The 5034-nt window shown below is 43.9% G+C and overlaps 1 pseudogene across 1 annotated transcript; it reads left to right on the top strand.

Moving 5' to 3' along the window:
• The first annotated feature begins 1030 nt into the window (after nt 1–1030).
• LOC308560559 (ferritin light chain pseudogene) lies at nt 1031–1538 on the top strand (annotated as a pseudogene). The gene has a single exon. The product of its transcript is annotated as a ferritin light chain pseudogene (transcript).
• Nucleotides 1539–5034: the final 3496 nt, after the last annotated feature.

Below are 5034 nucleotides of genomic sequence, written 5' to 3'. Positions count from 1 at the left end.
AAGGAACTCCAAATAGCAAAACCAATCTTGAAAGAGAAGAAAAAAGTTGGAGGCCTCACATTTCCTGATTGCAAAACATATTATAGAGCTATAGTAATAAAACAGTACAGTGCTGGCGTAAAGACAGACCCACAGACCAATGAAATAAAATAGAGAGCCAGACTTCAATATATGGTCAAACAATTTTCAACAAGAATGCCAAAGCCCACAATGGGGAAAGGTCGTTTCTTCAACAAAAAGTATTGTGAAAAACTGGATATTCACATGCAAAAAAAATGAAGTTGGGCCGGCCGATGTGGCTCAGGGGTTGAGCATCGACCTATGATCCAGGAGATCGTGGTTCAATTCCCGGTCAGGGCACATGCCCGGATTTCGGGCTCAATACCCAGTGGGGGACGTGCAGGAGGCAGCCGATCAATGACTCTCTCATCATTGATGTTTCTATCTCTCTCTCCCTCTCCCTTCCTCTCTCTGAAATCAATAAAGATATATATATTTTTTAAATGAAGTTGGGTCCTTACCCTATACCATATATAAAATTAACTTAAAATGGATTGAAGACTTGAACATTAGCCCTAAAACCATAAAATTCCTATAAGAAAACAAATACTGTATGATTTCATTTACATGAGGTATCTAAAGTAGTCATACTCAGAAACAGAAAGCAGAATAGTGGTTGCCAGGGGCTGGAGATCGGAGGGATGTGGAGTTATTATTCAATGAGTAGAGAGTTTCAGTTTTGCAAGATGAAAAACTCCTAGAGATCTTTTACACAACATGAATATAGTTAGCACTACTGAAACGTACATTTTTAAATGCTTAAGATGGGGTAGTGCCGTTAGTGGTTGCCCAGATCTGTCTCTTGCTTCAGCAGTGTTTGGATGGAACAGACCTGGGGATGTCCCTTTTTCCAGCCTCAACCACCCTCCAACCTCTTTTCCAGTCACCATGTTCGGAACCACCTCAGCCATCGTCAGCCCAAGACCAGCCAACACCATTCTTTGACCGTAACTCCTACTGCCCAACAACCATGAGCTCCCAAACTTATCAGAATTATTCCACTGAGGTAGAGGCTGCCTTCAACTGCATCTGCGGGCCACCTATACCTACCTCTCTCTGGGCTCTACTTCCACCCAGACGATGTGGCTCTGGAGGGCGTGGGCCACTTCTCCCTCAAGTTGGCAGAGAAAATTCTAGAGGGCCTGCGCATCTCTTAAAGATGCAAAACCAGCGCCGTGGCTGCATTCTCTTCCAGGATGTGCTGAAGCCATCCCAAGATGAGTGGGGTAAAACTCAAGACTCCATGGAAGTCACCGTGGCCATGGAGAAGAACCTGAACCAGGCCCTTGTGGATCTGCGTGCCCTGGTTCCATCCACACTGACCCTCATCTCTGTGATTCCTGGAGAACCACTTTCTGGATGAGAGGGTGAAACTCATCAGGAAGACAGTAGACCCTGACTCACCTTCACAGGCTGGCTGCCCCCAGGCTGGGCTGGGTGAACATCTTTTGGAGAGGCTCACCCTCAAGCAGGACTAGGAGCCTCTGGAGCCCAGAGGGCCTTTGGGGATCCCTTATGCATTCCCCTGGTGTCTGGCTTCTGCCTGAGCTTCTCCCTGAAACCACTAGGCATCCCTTTAATCGTTCTGGACCCTCTCCCATGCATTGGACCAACTGGAAACAACAAAGCTCTTTGCAGAAAAAAAGGGGGGGCTAAGGTGGTAAATTTTATGTGCATGTATATATGTACATACGTATATAAATGCATATACCTATGATCTGTGAATCCAACATGATTCCTTAACAATACTGCAGTAGTAAATATGACAATTTAAATTAAAATTACTGGAAGTTTGATATTTAATTTTAACTTAACAAATAAGAATTTTAATAAATAATAACATTTAATATGTAGCCATATGCCTTCAAAATATATAAACAAATGTCTTAACACAATCCATTCTTATAGTATCTGATAAAAAAAATAACCTGTGAGACATTGTACCTTCTGACCATGTTTTTAAAATAATATTAGCTAATATTCACTGGAAGCTTACTCTATTCCAGGTACTATTCATATCTTTATTTCACTTAATTCTCACACCAACTCTATGACACACGTATAAATCTGAGGCACTGGCAGTAATTGGCCCAGGGTCACACAAGTAATGGGCCCAGGTTTTGAACCCAAGCCAACTAACATGAGCACCTACTCTTATCCCCTCGCTATGCTGCCTGTAATTATAACCTCTGTCCCTGGTTTTGTCTGTATGTCAGTGTAGACACTGCGATGCAAGCCTGAGTTGAGAGTCATCCATACACCATCCCCCAGGCAAGGGAAGTGGGGAGGAATGGTGCGGTCAGGTTACCATTTCATCATATGGTGTCATCATCCAATAAATCCTAAATCTGCTGCTCGCCTCTCCCCTTCTCCTCTCCCGGTAGTTCCCCAGTGGGCTCGTCTATGGGACGTGCTGGCCTTAATTCAGACCGTGGAGAAAGCTCACTCCCTCAAACAAGGCATCTGACAAAAATGTGGCTCCTGCTACTTCAGAAGGAGAGGAGAAACTGTGCACAAATGAGCATATTTTTGTATTTGATTTGAACATTCAGTTTCATCTGTATGTAGCATGTGTTTCATTATACAGGCAGCTGAGTTCTGTTAAAAGTAAGGCTCCAGGATGCCATTCCAGTCTGTGTAATTCTGTGAAAGAATTTCCAGGACTATATTCCTGCACAAATCTCCGTAAAAATAGCAATGTGTATATATACATATGTATACACACGTTTAACTACAAGGTAGCATTGTAAATGTAGAAGTGGAATAGGCAATCATGTGTTTAGAGGAGCTGAGAAGTACAGCAGACAGATCTTAGGGGTTTTAGGGCCAGACTTCTATTCTGGCTTCACCATTTGCTAATGATGGGGGAGCTTAGGCAAAGTAACACACACAGAGACACCTACACACACACACACACACACTCTAAACAGAGCAGTCCCTCTTTGATTACAGGATAGTGGTGATGATGGACAGATGTACAACCTGAACACCATTTTTCTAGCTCCCTTCCAAGATCTTAACCCAAGAACCTGGCAGTTTTGTCCGCTGCTCTCCCTACAAGCAGCTCAGTAACCCAGCTTTCCCTCCCTCCCGGTCCCGTGGCAGAGTCTCTGGCCCTCCCCACACCCCTGGCTGAGGGCTTCCTGCAGAGCAGCAGGAAAGCCATCCCACAGAATCTGTGAAGAGCAGTTTGCAAAGCCGCACGGCAGGGCCCATGCAAGGGCCCCTTTGAGAAATGGGAAACTGTCAGGAAGGTGGATAGAATGAACCTGATTTCCCATTATTTTTTCAAATAAATGGAGTCCAGTTTGCCTCAGCTATAATCCAGGCATAACATTTATATGAGAACATAAAAAGCTACACAGCTGTAAGTAAAACAATATGTGTGTTCTTGAATAATAGTGATACCACTTGCCAGTAAGACTATATTTTGACCAAATAAAAGATGACCTAAATTTGACTCAGTGGGATGGGATTTACTACGTGATCGCTTCTTGAAAATAAAGGGATAGAGATCGGAGGATTTCCTGGGGGCAGAAGGAAACGGGGAAGGAAAAATAGGATGGAAAGTTATAGGACTATGACTTGATTTGAAAGCTCCGATTGTACAAAGAATAAAGGGCATTTAAGTTTAAATGTGTAGTATATCTCTCCCAAATAAAACCTCATTTTATATCAAACATTCATATTGCAAAGTCCCACGTGAGCCAACATCAAACACACACAGAGAAGTGAGTTTTCAGCTCTAACGAGGAGACTATCGTTGTAAATGCTCCAGGTCACCACTGCTTTTATTCATTCTCCCATCCTTCCTTTTATTCCTAGGGATGCTCATTTAACAAATATGTATTGTGGGCTTAATATGTAACAGGCTCTCTCTGCTAGGACAGGAGACAGCCCTGCCCTGGGAGAGTTCACAACCCTGTAGGGAGGGAACCCAGGACTCTGGCCCTTTCCAACCGATGTGGTGCAGGCCAAGATGGGAGCAATCTCGACACAGGGCGCTGAGGGCACCATGGGCCTAAGGGCCCACACAAGAGGCTACGAATGAGCCACAGGGACCAGAGCTGATCATGCAAGGGCTGGGCTGGGTTTTTAAAAGGGAGTAAATCAGAGAAACTGGAAAAAGCAAAGCAGCAAGTTCTCATCCAAATCACAAACGATAGAAGGTAAAGCTCGCATTTGCACAGCTCTAAGACACTGTCACATTTGAATAATACACATACTGTTCCCAGATGCTTCAGTAAGTATATGCATTAGTTACGACTTAGGTATGGCTGATGTAACAAAGATCCAAAATAAGAGTGGCTTAAGCAGATAGATGTTTATTCTTTCTGGAAATACATATCATCTTTATTCAGGGCAGCCAGGAACATAGCTAAAGATTTGTGTTACATAGAAGAAATGGTCATGGATATGGGGGAAACTGGCCCTCTCTGCCAAGGCACATGAGCCCTCCTCTTCCTCCCATCCTGTCTGAAGCAGCCACAGATACTAAAGGGTTTCCCAGGAAACCTCAGGAGGATTTGAGGCACATCCATATGCACACACATACAAACGTAATACCATAAGTTTTTCATTAGAAAAGGAAGTTAAGACTGTAGAACCATATATCAGAGAATTCTGTAGCTCAGACCCAAGACCGTGGCTAAGAGGTTAGAGCAGACTCTCTTGCAGATACGTAGGAATCACACGAAGAGGTGGATGGTGCCCCCATCACCTTCCCCTCTCCTGACTTCTTCCCCTGTGACATTCTCCCCCTTATTACCACCTCTTTCACTGAACCAACATATGACGAATGCCTTGCCCTGGGAATGAGAACACGCATGAACATACAGGATGTGCGGGATATGGTAGAGCCGAAGTACATTACCGTAAGGATCAAAAGAACAATCCCCTCCTGGCTCTATGATTAATGAGCTAAGTAAACTTGAGCCAGTTATTTAATCTATTTGTGCATCAATGTCCTCAATA

The sequence above is a fragment of the Miniopterus schreibersii genome, assembly GCF_964146895.1.
Source record: "Miniopterus schreibersii genome assembly, chromosome: 8".
Classification (NCBI taxonomy): domain Eukaryota; kingdom Metazoa; phylum Chordata; class Mammalia; order Chiroptera; family Miniopteridae; genus Miniopterus; species Miniopterus schreibersii.
The sequence above is the reverse complement of the archived record's forward strand: the minus strand, read 5'-3'. Positions and strand labels throughout refer to the sequence as shown.